At 46.7% G+C, this 18,251-nt stretch overlaps 1 protein-coding gene across 1 annotated transcript in view; it reads left to right on the plus strand.

Moving 5' to 3' along the window:
* The first annotated feature begins 456 nt into the window (after nucleotides 1–456).
* LOC139765693 (fasciclin-2-like) overlaps nucleotides 457–18,251 on the plus strand; it is a 276,821-nt gene continuing 259,026 nt past the window's right edge. The window contains exon 1 of the mRNA XM_071693461.1: nucleotides 457–844. The gene's annotated coding sequence lies outside the window, so the exon portion shown is untranslated. The remainder of the gene's footprint in view (nucleotides 845–18,251) is intronic.

The following is an 18,251-nucleotide window of genomic DNA, read 5'->3' on the forward strand; positions in this document are numbered from 1 at the left end:
CCTCCACGCTCTGCCGCGCCAGGCCCGGGGTGGGCGTGGTCACCGTTACGATAAATTACATTCAGTAACTGTGATACGCTTTACTTAAAACCTTACAGTCACGCTGCGTGTTTAGCCTCACGAGTGCTAGCTTACGGTGTAGTCTGCTTCTGAGGAGCACAAAGCAGGGTTTAGATATCCGTCTTATGCTCATTTGTTTTACGGACTGGTACTAAAATAATTGGATATTACGCCACCGCTACAAATAGCGGTATCAGACTTCATTATGCTTGTGGTTGATTTTTACATTTTCATCGGGAAATTAACAAGTTAATTGATATTTCATATTAATGATATGGAAAATAAGAATCTGATGTATATATATATATATATTTTTTTTTTTCAGTCGGGTTAGGTGGTGGTAAAATGGTAACTGGTAACCCCCTGTGCGCGGGGAGTTGAATGCGCCGCGACTGGTGCGCCCTCTTCAGTCGAGCAGTGGCTGCCGTTGTGTGAGGTCGTGTTCCTCGCGCTGCTCAACGTCGGTGAATATAAAATTTTTCTCGTCCAGTACTGAGGATGACGGTATAAGATCTAGGAAAAGTTCGATTGGAAAGCCCTTTTTTTTGTGTTCGGTCGCTAGTTCACGAGGAGTGGAATAATTGGCTGTGTTGTATCAAAAAGTTTTGTTGTGGCCACCAGAGTTTCACAGGTGATACCGCTTTACCTGACGAGTTGTGTGGGAGTTGTTATTTACCTCGCGTGACACAATCCTCGAGTGATAAAAAAAAAAGGAGTTATCGCACAAATCTTTGACTTCTGCTGGTGCAAGCACAACGCTCCGCACGTTCTCCACATCCCCAAGGTAAGTTGGAACACACACAAGTCTCATTCAGCAACTTTTGAACTTGAATGATGGCGGGAATTAAGTTTTCTAACCTGTGGCGTTGCGTACCTGTGGTATAGACCGCTTTAAATGAATTCTCTCCATTATAGGACGTTTATGCAGTTTCCATAATGTTTAGTTTCCTCTGCTTCTTACCCGCTGGCTTTTAGTCACATGCGGCGACTCGTTGAGTCCTGTTGTATGTCTTCCTTGACCAATTTGAACAAGTCGATAAGCGAGTCACCTGGCCAGCCAGCCAGCCAGGTCCAGCTCGCCAAGAGTTAACGCGAAGGACAACAACAGTGAACCTCATTTATTCCAGTCCACGCTTGCTGGTGTGAGGCACAGCCAAGTAAGGGGGCTAGGTGTTTGGCCAGACTTCTTCCACATTATTATGATACATTGCGAGGTTTTTTTTTTTAAAGCGGCGGAAATGATTATAATGTGTCAAATGTTAATAAACACATGCAGAGACCATTTGAAATTTCAACATCCTGTTCCTAGAAGAGTTAGAGCTGTTATAAGAGCAATCTTCATGTTTTGGAGAATAATATGAACATTTTCTATGCATAGTTCTGTTGTTCGTAGAGATGGTAAACCGAGCGAAGGGTGTTGATAGGTTTACAATTAGTTTCGGGTTTATTCGTAATGATGCATCATGGAAATTCCAAGTATAAGATGAGAGCATGAGAGTATATCGTATTATGATTGCCTCGTTTACCTTGACTTTTTTTCTCCCACCAGTCTGAAGGTCCGAGCACACCTAGATGTAAAAACGAAATAGTTGCACCTCTTACAAGGTGATAGTCTGGCCGTGGTAGGGAATTTCAGCATCTGCTGCAGCAGTTAGATGTCCAGCAAGATGGGTCGAATCTCCGACTTACGAAAATTCCTCAATTATGTTTGACCCACCACATCTGTTCACTAGTTAATTATTAAAGTTCATTATTTTTGTAATTGAGGATCACGTAATTAATAACTGGTTTGGTAGTATTTCGTGCAGTATAAGATGCATATTTGGTTTTCGTCGTTCATTTTAATGTGTCAAAACATGTTTCCAGTTAGCTACTGGCATTTACAGGGGAAAAAATTCTAATGGGATAGACATTGCGTTTTATAACGTCATTTACATATTCTTTATTTGCATTTCGAGGCCTTGTAAGTGTGTGTGTGTCCCGAATTTACTCCGAGCAGAAAAAGTTGACCGTGGTGTGCGAGATCAAGTTCATTGAAGTTGGATGGATAGGTTGAACAGCACCATTCATGATAATGTTTTTGAAAAGTGCATTAGGTAATTGATAATGTTTGTTATTACATTTCCAGAGATTGTACAATGCGGCATTCACATCAAGATGCGTCGTAACAAATGTATTTCTTTATACCTAATTTAGCAAGTAGCCGATTAGCTTTCTCGACCCATCGTAAATTTTTGAAGCAGGTCGAATTTAGCAAAGATTCGTCTAAGTGCGTATTCAGGACATTTTTTTTTTTTCTTTTAGGTAGGAGAGCAGGAGTGAAATCTTTTGATGTCGAAACAAATTGAACATCAGGATGTGTGAACCTGCAACACTCCACATCGAGAATGCTTTGAAAAACCCGAGAGCCTGAATTTAACGGTACGAGCCGAATCTGTCTCGAAATTGATTTAACGGGAGGGAACCAATGAAATTTAATCATGCATGGCGACAGATTTGTAACGTTCTGACAACTTGACCGGTTCAATTCCAACCCCAAAGTGGCTAGTAGGAACTTTGATAGCAGGCACAGTGTAGGAGTCTGATGTAATGCCTTCATTCACTTGAGAGTTTGGGTTTAGTTTCTAACATCTTGGAACAGTTTCACAGAATAGATCATAGTGTTGCTGCGTTGGGAATAGTTTCACAGAATAGATCAGTGTTGCTGTGTTGGGTTTAGTTTCATAGAATAGATCATAGTGTTCCTGCGTTGGGTATAGTTTCACAGAATAGATCATAGTATTGCTGCGTTGGAAGTTTCACAGAATAGACCATAATATTGCTGCGTTGGGAAGTTTCACAAAATAGATCATATTGTTGCTGCGTTGGGAATAGTTTCACAGAATAGATCATAGTGTTGCTGTGTTGGGTATAGTTTCACAGAATAGATCATAGTGTTGCTGCGTTAGAAGTTTCACAGAATAGATCATAGTGTTGCTGCGTTGGTATAGTTTCACAGAATAGACCATAGTGTTGCTGCATTGGGAATAATTTCACAGAATAGATCAAAGTGTTGCTGAATTGGGAATAGTTTCACAATAGATCATAGTGTTGCTGGGTTGGGAATAGTTTCACAGAATAGGTCAAAGTGTTGCTGGGTTGGGAATAGTTTCACAGAATAGGTCAGTGTTGCTGCATTGTGCTTATAACTTTTTTCTCATAATGGATGTCTTCGCTTATAGAATTATTGGCATTATAGATCATGGGAATCAGAGAAAGACTGAGAGATCCGATCACCAAACAGATGAAATTTATCACTATCATTTTGTTTGCGCATAGAAATCTTGTTTACGCCACGATTGGACTTTAACTTATGTGAGTATTGAGGAGAATGGCGTATGAGTTCTACGCCAGTGGGCCTCAACGTATCCTTGTATTACATAAGATCAATTCTCCCGGCATTTTGTTTATTTACCCGACCGTGTCTTCCCCTTTTTGCTTGTTTGACTGTAGTGAGTGCGTAGTGTGTCCTGTTGGGTAACACTGTTTGAGCCAGTCTTATTCCATGTACGCGGCGTTCCCAGTTATTTCTAACTTTACCAAGTAATATCCGGAATTGCTATGTTTCTGACTAGTTTCTGAACACTGCTGTTAAGATGAATTTGCTGTCAACTGGCTGTTTGCCTTGCACCAATTATCGTACCATGTATCTCCGTCTTGGTTGTGCAGAATGAGGCTTGCGTGACGAGAAAACCGATCTTGTAGACGTAATGTACGCGTGGAAATGATAATAGATGGCTTCTCTTCAGAATGTGCAGTGTAAATAATATGATGGACGAGAGTGAAGAGTGTCGAAAATTTGATGATGAAAAGTGTGGATGACTGGAAATTTGAATATGACGTGATGATATATACCTATGTGTGTGTCTGTTTATGTGGACTACACCTCAGAAAGACGAGTTTATTTTATCAATCTAGCAGTGTAGTGGTTTTTGAAAATGGGCTTTTGTAGTTTCCAACACGAACATTGAAGTTGATGAGTTTCGTGTTAGTGTATCGTGGGTACAGAATTTGATTACAGGCGAATCCCCCTCGTAAGCTTGCATTTGGTAAATTCTCTTTTCTCACCTTGCTGCAAACATCTCTTTATGACCATTATTGCTTGCCTCGTAGTAATTCGTTAACATTAGCTTTATAGTTATTGCTTCACATTAATTGGGAATTTAAGCAGCTTAAACCTGGTATGCGAAGTCGGTTTTCTGTTTACGAATTAGCTGGGGCCCGAGCAATTGTGCTCCTACCACCGGCCCTGAGGATTTACCATGATTGCTCCTATGTTCAGGACCGAGTTGTGGAGCCTGATTCATTTGGCATGGTTACGACACACCTGAAACGCCCACAGGTTCACCCACTGTCTGAGACTATTTTTGCCCGTTACTCGTCAGAGAATCTTCACATATTTTGTGCATTTCGTGGCTCAGTGTAACGAAAAGCCATTGTTAAGTGTATGTAGAACGTCCTGGTTTCTCGCAACGAAACGAAATCTGCCTCAGAGTTCAGTTTGAATTTTAAAAGAGTGTCTTTTGAATTGTTAGACGTTTATGCCTGATTGGTTATGTACGCTGGCAACGCCAAATGCTAATGGGCTGTCAAGGGCAAATTCAAAGCCACGAGACGAAGATAGATAAACCTGTTTCTCATTCGTGGAATCCACCATGTCCAGTGGTACTTTATGAAAGCAAAAACTGTGACCTCGAAATTCCAGCCTCTAAGCAGATGTTTGACGATAACTCATGGCTTGCCTTACGACGGTTTGGGTAGTTTTTCAACCCTCCGCTGGTCTGTCTTTCACTTTGCTTCTCTCCTCAGACAGTCTGTTGGAGGCTTAGTAGTCAAGCAAGTCATCCTCATCCTTGCTGGTCTGGTATACCTTGTCCAAGTGTTTCTAGGCCGTAATCATCACGTGCATAGGAAATGGGATAACTGTAGAGTGTGTGTAGTTAAGCATCGTTATCGTAATTATAACTCGGTATATGATAGGTTAAGTACTTAACGCGCACAGGCGTAGAAACTACAGCAGGTATGGTATAGTTTTACTGTAAAAACCCCCACCTCCCCCCAGTGGCAAGGCTGGGCTAGCCTGGCCATGACTTGCGCATCCCTGGCCACTTGTGATGTCGTTGCCTGACAACAGCCAACGGCCGGCTGGGGCGTGGCTTGGCCCCGCGGCTGCCCTGCCTCCAACACAGCCTGCGGTCCTCCCACGCCACGTTTCCATCAGCTGCTTGGTGATTTGAATGCGTCGATGTGAAATATTATTTTTTTTTTTTTTTTGCATTTTCGTTTATTCTCTTCGTGAATAGTATGTGCTTTTTCTTTGATAATGAACGTTATAAGCAATGGATTTCATGTTATGGCCATTGGAGAGCTCACACGTGAATAACTTTACCCCTATGTTAAGCAAATGGTTACATTTTATTCTTTTTAAAATGTTTAGTTGCTTTTCAGAGTGAACGTGTAGGTATGAACAAGGTGGTTTCCCAAGGGCATGATTTTTTTTTTTTAACTTTGAATGATGATTTAGTAATTGTTCTGGAATATTATCATTATTGTGGAATAGAAAGTAAAAATTTCGTGGTACAGTGAACGAAAGGTCACTTTATATGATAACTGTTTGTGAAGAGTTCATTTTTTAATTTAAAAAGATGATAATAGATATACGTTTTGCTCCTTGGGAGCTGATGGATGTTGAGTTCGGATTGTTAGGGTCTGAGGTGCTGCAGTATAGAACCCCCGGATATGTCTGTCTGAGCCAGGTTTACGATACAGTGTGTCGATTATTGTGTACGTTGCAAAGCTTCCCAGACGAACCACAACGAACGTAGGCAGTGCCTTCCACCTTCATACGGAGAAGGATTGACTTCGAGAGCAGGTTGTCGGTTAGGCAAGAAGAGGGTTCCCGTGCCTAGTGGGTAGGTGAGAACTGATGTAACAACAACATCCCTTTGCTCCAGAGGCCACCATGACCATCATGTAGCCGGAAGCTTGCCTTAACCACACAAGAGTTTCTGGAAATACTTGAGCATTACGTGACTAGCTCTCAGCATTTGTGGTCACTTTTTCCATTTTTTTTTCCGGTTGCTGTCTCTGTCTGTGGCTAACAAGTACAAAAGTGAGTCACAGTTACTCTGCACATTTAAGACCATGTGTGAGTTAGGTTCCTTGTATATGAGTTTTCGTGTTGGGCACCATGGCTTTATTTATGAATTGTTGAAGTTCTGATTTCTATTTAAGGGGTGGATTTCTATCATAATTCTTATGCGCATGCTTTAACAGCGAATTGATCTATGCCAAATAGGATAATAGTATAGTCAGCACAGTAACCTGTTTGTATTCATACTTGGAGGATTGGATCTTGATCACGTTTCAGTAATTGGGGATAATTACGTTGTTACTACGGTCAAGAACTGCAGCACAAGTGGAATAGATAGCCAATATATGATAAACTTGGCCATGTTTGCAGCCTTTTTAGAGGTAGAGCAGTCATTTCTCTGTCGCTTCCTAATCACTCAAATATGAAAGCCATCTCATCTTCTTGCCTGAGATGAACTAGGTTATGATGACGGCAGGATTCCCCCCCCCCCCCCCCACCGTCTCATGTTTTCACATCTCACACCAGCCAACAATGCCACCACCTCCACCCACGACCATCTCCTCTCCACCACCACTGCTTTTATCCGTGAGGCACCGTTACCGCACCTCACCATTCATCACTGCCTATGACGTGCACAGTGGAGAGATTGAGGTGGGATCTCGTCCCTACCCTTATGACAAGAGGAGCCCCTTTTTCCTGCGTCATAAATTGTGCTTCAAGTGTGCCTTTTCATTCCCCCCCTCTCTCTTTTTTTCCTTATAACATGAACCTCGTCCCTTTTCGTGTTCTCTGCTGCTCTGTGCTGGTCAAACAAGTACCACACACTCTTCCACTCAAGGCAGCATTTAACAACCCAGTACTGTGGTACACCCCACTAATTTTGACATTACTCAACGACCCAGCACTGTGTCACGCCCCACCACTCTAGTAAGCACTTAACAACCCAGTACTGTGCCACGCCCCACCACTAAATAGCACTTAACAACCCAGTACTGTGCCACGCCCCACCATTCTAGGCAGTAATTAACAACCCAGTGTTATGCTACAACACCACCATTCATCGTTGTCACTCACCTTCATCCATTATGTTTAAAGAGTACAGTCCAATGGAACTACATCCTGTAGCCTACTTGCGCCACTTCCCAGCAACTATTTTGCCACGCCTCGTGACCCATGTTTGCCACGCCCTACCATCCCCCATCACCCTTCAGCCTCGCGCCTTCACCGATCTTCTGTTCCACGTCCCGACACCAACCCGACTGTGCCACGTCCCGCCATCAACATTCTCTGTCACAACCCACCACCGCACGTTTGTGTTTTGCGCCCCACCGCCAATCTTTTAAGCTGCCTACCACCGCCACCCTTCTGTGCTACGCCGTACCACCATCACCATTCTGTGCCACGCCCCACCACCATCACCATCCTTCTGTTTTACGCTTTAGTACCACATCCCGTTGTGCCACGCCACGCCAACTACCACTCTTCAGTGCCACGCACCATCACCACCACCATACCCTATCACCACCCTTCATTGCCACGCCACACCACACCACGACCCTTCTCTGCCACGCCCTACCACCGCCTCTCTCTGACACTCACCACCACAGCAGAGACTTATACCAGAGCCACACCCCTCGCCACACGTCACTGCATCATACCATGTAGCAGTGCCCACAACGTAGCTGGCACAGTCACACCCCATCACTCATTATTGTAACAGTATACCTCAGTATGAGTGACTTCCTCATAGTTTTAATGGCATGATCATCCTTGATCTCCATCAGACCGAAAACTCAAAATTCGTACAGTACAAAAAAAGGTCTTTGTCTTTTAGATATTTTTTTTTTTATTTTGTTTGGCTTGTGGGTCTTAAGGGAACATTTCTCAAGAACGACAGTTACTTATTCTATTTTGTCTTCAGGTAAGAGGAGGGTATTGGGGCATCTCCTCACGTATGATGCCAGGTATTAAACTCATGTATATATAGGTATTGAGGACTTTAGGTGTTGAGTGCTCGCTTAATTCTACTTGATTAAAGGTATTCATTGTGTTTGCTCTCCTGATTAGTCGTGGCTCAACTTTTCGCTGCCCTCTGAATAACATATCCCCATATTATTATGCTGAAATTATATATATATACAGTTCATAATATGCAGAGTTTTGATGTCGACTGATAAGACTTTGGTAACTTTAATCTTTTCATTGATCATCTAAAGTTTTGTAGATTGAGCCGAATAATCTCGTTGATCATCTAAAGTTTCGTTAGATTGAGCTAGATAATCTCCTCGTTGATCATACATGTTTTGTAGATTGAGCTAGATAATCTCCTCGTTGATCATACATGTTTTGTAGGTTGAGCTAGATAATCTCCTCGTTGATCATACATGTTTCTTAGATTGAGCCAGGTAATCTCCTCGTTGATCATACAAGTTTCGTAGGTTGAACCGCATCATTCACGTTGATCATTCGTTACGTAGATTGAACTGTATAACTTCTCGTTGATCATCGAAGCTTCGTAGCGATCGAGCCGACTCATGGCTTTAGCATGGTTCATAACACGTACATAAGCAGGGTTTTGTTGTCGAGTTCCGGGTTGTGGCAAGTTGCGGTCAACCACGGTATATTTTTCTCGGGACTGTAACCACGTTACTCATTTCGTTAAGCTTCCTTCCCCCCCCCCCCCCCCACCCCCTGGCGGATTGGGAAATTAGTTCCCGTCATTAACTCCGATCAACTGTATTATAGGTTTTGTGATTAGCTCTTGATGACGTAACTTGTCTGAAGTGATTAGCCGGCGCCGGCGAAGATTCTGGTACCGAATCACCCATGCAGTCGAGGGTCCCAGGGTTCGAACGGGTTCGAAGGAATCACGTCTCATGAACATCAGTTGTTCTGAATTGATTATGCATATCTTTATGAAAGATTAACCTGCCCAAACCAGAGGTGGGAGGTTGGTGTATGGGTTGATATGGAAGGGGGCGTGGGGGGTTGGTGTATGGGTTGATATGGAAGGGGGCGTGGGAGGTTGGTGTATGGGTTGATATGGAAGGGGGCGTGGGAGGTTGGTGTATGGGTTGATATGGAAGGGGGCGTGGGAGGTTGGTGTATGGGTTGATATGGAAGGGGGCGTGGGAGGTTGGTGTATGGGTTGATATGGAAGGGGGCGTGGGGGAAGGGTCTTTGAAATAAACTCATTAGACGTGGGGAGGCGTGGGGGGAAGATATATATTCGGAAACTTGACGAAAGCCGCTTTGGTGATTCACGCAGGATTTGATCAGAATCTGAATGGGTCATTCCACTTGATTTGCGACTCACGGTGTCGGATGAGGGCAAGTCACGCACCCAGTGCCTCCGTGTCTGTCTGTATTTACGTGTCTTCCTCCTCTCGTGAGTCTGTGTCCCCAAGATGGTGGAATTTGATGCGATGGGAAGTTTTGGATTCCATCGTCTCATTGTCCAGTCGAAACTGGATCATATATATTCATTTATTTATTTATTTGTTTGTTTGTTGTACTTAGCCTCTGTCTCCCGCGCTAGCGAGGTAGCGCAAGGAAACAGACGAAAGAATAGCCCAACCCACCCACATTACACATGCATATGCATAAACGCCCACACACGCACATATACATACCTATACATTTAAACGTATACATACATATACATACACAGACATATACATATATACACATGTACATATTCATACTTGCTGCCTTCATCCATGGTTTTGGACAATCACATGTTTACCAAATGGCGTCCTAGCTTCGTCTCTTCGATGTATATCAACTGACTGTTATATTCCTCTCTTGTGTCTCCCCTGATGATGTGATTATTACACGAAAGTGCACTTGGGAACTTTTCGTGTTTCATTTTCCCCGTGGACTCATAGGAATATCTTGATCACGCACAAAATTGTGATCCTTTCCAATATATATATATATATATATATATATATATATATATATATATATATATATATATATATATATATATATATATCCACTTGTGACTGTTGTTTCGTCCTACACTTTTCATTCTCAGAGCCTCTGTTGTAAATCCACTGTAGTATTGTAGGTTCTTGAGCACGATGAGTGCAGGTCTTGTTTGCCGATGGCTCGGCATTTAGTTCTTCCGTGTCTGACAGGTCAAAGGCCAGGCGACTATACTCAGGGGGTCGTGCCGTTATGCTAAAGGGTTTGAGAGGTCGTGCTCAAGGGTCGTCCTTTGAGGAGTTGAGGGGTTGTTCCGCCGTGCTCAAGAGCTGTACCGTCGTGTTCTAGGGCTGTACCGTGTGTTCAAGGGCTGTACCTTTGTGCTCAAGAGCTGTACCGTCGTGTTCTAGGGCTGTACCGTGTGTTCAAGGGCTGTACCGTCGTGTTCAAGGGCTGTACCGTCGTGTTCAAGGGCTGTACCGTCGTGCTCAAAGGCTGTACCGTTGTATTCTCTCTCTCTCTCTCTCTCTCTCTCTCTCTCTCTCTCACGCCAGCAAGAGCTGAGTCTCTACTGTGACAGCTTAACACTTACTTTCCCCAGTTGGTTGTGGGGATCTTTCCCACATCACCAGCTCAGGAAAGCAGAATTAAGTTGGATCATAAGTGTCTCTCTGGCGTGAGGACGTGTGGTTTGAGCGCCGTGCGGTCTTTGTGGTGGAAATCTACAGTGGCATTTACCGCCATTGTGCAAATAAGTAAGGAGGAGAAGGAAAGGGGAGACGATATATGAACGAGAGACGAAGTGTCGTGACTCCTCCTTCGTGTCTCTGTCTCTCTGTGCTCGTGTTGGGCCATTTGAAGTGCCGTCACAAATGTCAGGGATCGTGGGGTCTTCGACATGGACACGGGTGTGAAGTCATTTATTTTGATGTTTTTATCACATGGTGGCAACATACTGCGACCGGGTGTGGTGGGGTGGTGTGGTCTGGTGTGGCTTTGAGGTGTTGTGGGGTGGTGTTGAGGTGGGATGTGGCGTGGTGAGGTGTGGCGTGGCGAGGTGGGGTGTAGTGGGGTGGTGTGGTCTGGTGTGGCGTGGTGAGGTAGGGTGTGGTGGGGTGGTGTGGTCTGGTGTTGCGTGGTGAGGTAGGGTGTGGTGGGGTGGTGTGGTCTGGTGTTGCGTAGTGAGGTGGGGTGTGGCGTGGTGTGGTCTGGTGTGGCGTGGTGAGGTGGGATGTGGTGGGGTGGTGTGGTCTAGTGTTGCGTGGTGAGGTGGGGGTGTGGCGTGGTGAGGTGGTGTGTGGCGTGGTGGGGTGGTGTGGTCTGGTGTGGCGTGGTGAGGTGGGGTGTGGCGTGGTGTGGTCTGGTGTTGCGTGGTGAGGTGGGGTGTGGCGTGGTGAGGATATGGTGTGGCGTGGTGGGGTGGTGTGTTCTGGTGTTGTGTGGTGAGGTAGGATGTGGCGTTGTGTGGTGGTGGTGTGGCGTGGTGAGGTGGGGTGTTGCGTGGCGGGGTGGTGTAGTCTGGTGTGGCGCGGTGAGGTGGGGTGTGGTGTGGTGTGGTAGGGTCGTGTGGTCTGGTGTTGCGTGGTGAGGTGGGGTGTGGTGTGGTGAGGTGGGGTTTGGTGTGGTGTGGTAGGGTCGTGTGGTCTGGTGTTGTGAGGTGGGGTGTGGTGTGGTCTGGTGGTGTGTAAGGGGTCGCCTGTGGTCGGCCGTGACCGTGGAGTCATTGCTTGCTCGCCGGGCATGCCTCAAGGCTGCCTCCTCTTCCCCCGCTTCCTCTAGCTCTCTTCCGCCTCACGACTGTACCTCAAACACACACACACACACACACACACACACTCACACACACACGAGAGAATAGGAATGGAAAACATTTACACCCTCTCGCCCAACTTTTTCAAATTTGTGATGGTCCTGTGCATATTCTTAATATATATATATATATATATATATATATATATATATATATATATATATATATATATATATAGAGGGAGAGAGAGAGAGAGAGAGAGAGAGAGAGAGAGAGAGAGAGAGAGAGAGAGAGAGAGAGAGAGAGATGTTTGGCTTCAATTTACCAATCTGTCCATCAGAATATCATGTGTGAAACTTGACCTGAGAAATGACTGTTGGCGCTGCTGTAAGAAACTGAATTGGCCACCAGCGAAATGATTCTTGCTCTCATTTAGAGACGAGACGAAGTGTTGGAAATATGCAGCAGTTACGTTCAAAGGGCATTATGTTGTTTGGCGTTGTACCGATGTAGTTCACAAGCGGTACTTCGAAAACGTTTAAAGAGACTTTGTTGGTTGAATCTGGGTTGTGACTTGTGCTCTCTGACGTAGTAGACACTCAGAAGGAATAGTGATGGGAATGTGGGCGCGACTTTTAGATTCGGACGTAGAGAATGTAGGAAGCACTCGTAGAAAACGTAGGTGTTCTCGTAGAAAACGTAGGTGTTCTCGTAGAAAACGTAGGTGTTTATTATGTTGCCATTCAGAGGGTAGACGGAAGTGTGTTTACTTTTCTTATATAAGAGTAATGTAAATTGTACTGTTTTTGTTCACCTGTCGTAAGTTCATGGCTGACATGAACGGGACCCGACTCGCTTACAGTTGCCCCACTCGTACCACGTCCTCACACACACACACACACACACACACGCTGGATATTGTCAGTGCAGATACCATACACAAATTTAAGAAATACGATAACAGAATTTCAAGAGATCAATAGGGTGGGTGGGGTGTCCCCACGGGTGTGAAACTCCCTACCCTGTACATGGGAGGTTATTAAACACCTATATATATGCACGTATTCAGAGAAAGATGTCCCTCAAGGAAGTGTCGATAATCCTCTTTTAATCACACGATAGGTAGGTGTGGGGCTGCCATGCTAGGACGGCACCAGACAGCCAACACGACCAGGGACGATGCCGGGGTTAGCCGGGCGGCGGTCGGGTGGGCCCCAAATAGACGAAGATTGAGCGTCCCATTGTTGGCCGGTGAGCAGGACTCATGCTTGGCTGTCTTGCCCTGGTCGTCGTCCTCCTCCTCCTCCTCCTCCTCCTCCAGCCTTGTGTATGCCGCGGGCTCCCGACCCCGCCACAGCTGCTCAAGCTTTCCTTGTAGAATAAAGGGGTTCTCTGGGGTCGGACCGAGAGGGTTCAAGATAGCTGATATCTTAATCAGTTTTCTATATACCTTGCTTTGGTAAGCAGGATTTTGGCCTGCCTGGCAACTCAGGGTGTGTGGGTAAGCTTCGAATGACATACATACGTGCCTGGAAGCGAAACTTTAGGATAACATATCGTGCTTGCGAACGCACCTGAAGAGCGACATAACACCTGTAGGTTTACATACATGCGTGCAAGCACGCCTGTAGGGTAGCATGTGTGCGTGGAGGCACACCTGTAGGGTGACATATGTGCGTGGAGACACCTGTAGGGTAACGTGCGCGCGGAGACACAGCTGTAGGGTAACACGTGTGCGTGGAAACGACACCAGTAGGGTCACGTGTGCGTGGAGACACACCTGTTGGGTAACGTGCGTGGGAACACACCTGTAGGGTAACGTGTACGTTGAGACACATCTGTAGGGTAACACGTGTGCGTGGAAACGACACCAGTAGGGTCACATGTGTGTGTGGAGACATCTGTAAAGTAACACACGTGCGTGGGCACGCACCTGTAAGGAAGACATCTGCAGGGAGACATGCCTGGGCTGACACTGTCAGAGGGCATGAATTAGTCAACACAAACGTGCATATGCATAAGCACACACACACACACACACACACTGAATTCATGTGTGGGAAGATTTGCCTGCATGAGAGCAAGCAAACGTGGGAAAACGCGAGGGTTTAAAGAAGCGTGGGAAAACGTGTGTATTGAGACACACGCTCGCCTCGTTATACTTGCAAGCTACACGCACGTGACGTGTCGTAGGAAAGCATAAGGTATGTGGGCTCACACACACACACACACACACACACACACGCGCGCGCAGAGAGAGAGAGAGAGAGAGAGAGAGAGAGAGAGAGAGAGAGAGAGAGAGAGAGAGACTGTAACTTGGGGTACAGACGCATAAAGTTTGACGTACCACCCTCCATCATGCAGTGGTGGGAGGAGGGGTGTGTTGCACGGGGTGATAACATGCTCTTTAACGCAGACTGGTTCCAGCACAGAGCTCTCTCTCTCCTTCCTCCGTTGCGTTTGATGGAAGACACAGCGTACACTGGGACACGCACTGGGTACATGCGAATGACGTCATTAGCTCTGAGGAGCAGTTTAGAGAGAGAGAGAGAGAGAGAGAGAGAGAGAATGACCTTCGGAGTAATGATATCTGATGGCCTTAACCTTCAGGCAACACAAGAGAGCAACAGTTGTCTCCAAAAGAAAACGAAAGATGGCTGGCTGGATTTCACGGACCTGCAAGACAAGGGATGTAGGACTGATGATGACATTGTACGAGACGCTTTTTATTCTCCTGATTGCGAGGGTTGTCATATGTTTACATCACCTTTTCGCACAGACGTGGTCACCTGGAGTTATACAAGGTCTTTTACCTCAAGCGTTGACTTTTAGGTCTAAAAAGACTTTCTTGGGAGCGTCCGTGAGCTCCAAGGCTGTGCTACGTGGGAGCACAGACGGGAAAATGATATGGTTTTTCCGTGGGGGACAGCCCCGGATGCCATGGTTTCCAATTTTGCAGCGGAAAGTAATTCCGTACTGGCACGACACGCAGGTGCACTTCCAGGTTCTGCGGTGTGTGGCGGGGGTAAGGCGAAGCCGGGCGGGTTCACAGCACTTGGAGGAGGAAGAGTGGTTGGGGCGGGGTGGGTTGTGGTAGGACGCCCCACTCCAGTCACGGTCGAGGAGGCAGGGCCAACACGCTGCCACCCCCAACCGTGACGCCTTGGTCCTGGCCGTTGTGGTACAGAGTTACTGATGGCTGGAGGGCTGGCTGTTCAAGGGGAAGATTATAGACGTTGGTTGTCAGTCACGCCCTTGGGAACGACGGGACGAACCTTGAGGGGCGACGCACCGAACGTGTTTTGTCGTCGTGGTCAAGGGTCTCGCCGTCGTGCCCGTGGGAGTTGGTGTGCGTGGTGGTAAAGTTTCGTGATAATGGTGGTATTCCTGTGGTGGTGGTGGTGTACCATTGAGCAGCCACACGGAACGTGGGAGGATTACCTCACTGTAAAGCGAGACGACCCTGCCCCTGACGCTCGGCGTAAAGGGGTACCTCCTCGACAGAGGTGTGGCCTCACTCTCCTCCGCCTCCTGACGCAGACAGAGGGGGTGACCTCTGACAGAAGTGTGCCTCTCCTCTGCCTCCTGACTGTCACAGCCACAGAGGGGTACCTCTGACTGAGGTGTGCCTCACTCTCCTCTGCCTCCTGTCAGTCACAGCCACAGAATGTACCTCTGAAAGGAGCGCGCCTCACCCATCCCTCCTCCTTCTCCTCGTCCTCCTCATATTCCCTCGCTGGTCATCTCGTTCATCTTTATTCTGTTAATTCTTCGACAAGTTCTGGCCACTTTATATTCACCAGACCCAGCCAGACTGATTGTCCTCTATTCTCCCACTGCCTCTTCCTCTTGCTTGCTCACCAGGTCACATACGTTTTCATCGTCCTGAAGGGACATTCAGATGAGATGCGTGTGCTGGGTGGTGCAACACCACCCCAGCACAGCTGGCCACTGCACCTCTCTCTCCCCCAACTAATTAAAAAGAATATGAGATTCCAGCGCAGGCAACATGGAGGGAGCCTCAGCTTTTTCCTTTTCATTAAGATTTTCTCCTCTCCATTTTCTCCACAAAGTCCAGTCCCACTGGTACGTGCAGAGTTTTTTTCTTTTTCTTTTTTTCTAAATCCTACACAGGGAACAGCTGGCTCAGACGCCGTTAATGGAATGTTTTTCTTTCGTTGATGATTCGGTAATTTGCTTATGGAGACTGTCGCCACCGTGGTCCTGGCCAGCAGAGCTGTGTCAGTAACCAGCTTGTTTACGGCCATCTGATCGACCAGGCTGTTTTGTGAGCGGTAGTTAGGATACCTCTGTCTAGTGACGTGTTATCATGGTAACTTTGATAACTGAACATTGTTTATTTTTTTTGGGGGGAGGCGGGGTTTATTTAGCTCGGACAAGGTTTGATTACATGTCGCAGTTGTTTGAGTGTTGTTTGCACTTTATTATACATTTAGGTATGGAAAGGTGTCCTTGTAAGTACACTTATCAGTTTGATTAAACATTTTCCTCTGTATTGCATTCCAGTATAGGATTGTCCATGTAGGCAAGTGAAGGAATGGGGTTCTTTACACATGTGTTTGTCTTGTATGTTTTGATCTACCGAGTCGTTTACTGTGGCTGGCCTCTCATAGTTCTTGGAAGTGTTGACCAAACATTGCGAACAGAACTCGACCTGGAGCCAAGGTTGATGTGTTCCCTCCCGCAACACATTAGGTTACGACCCCCTGAGCACGACGGTACGACCCCTGAGAACGACGTTACGACCCTTGAACACGACCATACGAGCCCTGAGAACGACGCTGCAACGCCTGAGCACGACGGTACGACCCCTGAGCACGACGGTAAGACCCCTGAGCACGACGCTACGACCCTTGAGCACAACTGTGCGACTCATGAGCATCGGACTATAACGACCCATGGGTATGATGACCTAGCCTTTGATCTGGGCGTTAAAGGGTCTCGTGTCAAAGGCCAGGCCATCATTCATCAGGGGGTCGTGCTCAAGAGTTCAGCTGGGTCACGATGGACCCAAGGCTCACGTGTTATGTCTAAGATGATGTAGTAGAGGAGCAGACACGAGGTGGGTGGGTGGGTGTGGTGTGAGGATGGCTGGCTGGTCGGTCCTACGTGGGAAGTGGCTGGACACGGCTTATTAACAGGCGACTACCGGGGGGTCGGGCCACCAAGCCCTGCTGTTGCTGCCTCGCCACCACCACCACCACAGCCGCTCCTCCTCCACCACCACCACCGTTGCTACTGCACCGCCACCTCCGCCACAGCCACACCTCACCACCACTACGACAACAACCCGTCGTCTCTCACCACGACCACCGCAGAAGCATTTCGCCACCACCTGTACTACACTCACTGTTCACCACCTCCGCTGCCACATTTCGTCACCCACTGCCACCACCACAGCCACGCTTCGTTGCCGCCGCCACCACAGCCGTACGTTTCCACCATGACATTTTGTGGTAGAAGAAATGGAAAGCGTTAGAATTGTTAGAACTGATATGAGACTAATACAGGGCCAGTCTTAGGCACAGAGAGCATGATGAAATCTTGCCGTGTGCCGAAACGATTGACAAACCACGTTGAAGTATCTTCGAAGTAGTTACTGCAGGAGGGGGGTATAGTGCCAAGGGGAATAGATGAGAGCAGCCTTCATGCCAATCTTGAAGTAAGGAGAACGAGAAATTGTCTTGATTTACAGATCATTGTCGCTGACGAGTTGGGTTTGTGAAACTGGGGGAAAGATTACAGTTGAGGCAACGTGGGGTTCAGGGAAAGAGGTCGTGCGCAACAAATCTCCCGGGGTCCCTGTGTGTGAAAGTCTGTGCGCTTCGTTTCACACAAAAAGAGATGTGCCTGGGTCAATTGTAGTGGATTCGTAGACCCCTCTCAAAAGCCATTTTTGTACCGTACCACGTCAGGGGTGAGTTAAGAAGCTATATATATAGGTAGGCATAAGGAATGAGAAACAATCGATGGATACGAAGAAAAAAAAAATGATGGTTGTGGGGGAGAACTGAGGTCTCACAGGAGGAACCATCTCGAAATGCGTTTGACGTTAACAGGGTCGTGCCTCAGGGCTAAGTCTTGGAACCGTTTCTCTTCATGATTCATGTTAATGGCTTGCCAGAAGGGCTGGAGCATCTTCCAGACATGTTGATAACCGTGGCAAGATCACAGGGACGGTAAGGAAGAACGAAGATAACATCATTTTCCAAAGGGACTTGCACACGCACCCAAGTTGGCGGTGCACACGGCTGATGAAATTCTACCGAAGAAAATATGGACCGTAGCGGGGGTTAAGACGGCGAAAAGGAAAGCTGTGTGAATGTAATGTTGCAGGAAACATCCCCGGGAGAATTG

Source organism: Panulirus ornatus, chromosome 55 (assembly GCF_036320965.1).
Source record: "Panulirus ornatus isolate Po-2019 chromosome 55, ASM3632096v1, whole genome shotgun sequence".
Taxonomy (NCBI): Eukaryota; Metazoa; Arthropoda; class Malacostraca; order Decapoda; family Palinuridae; genus Panulirus; species Panulirus ornatus.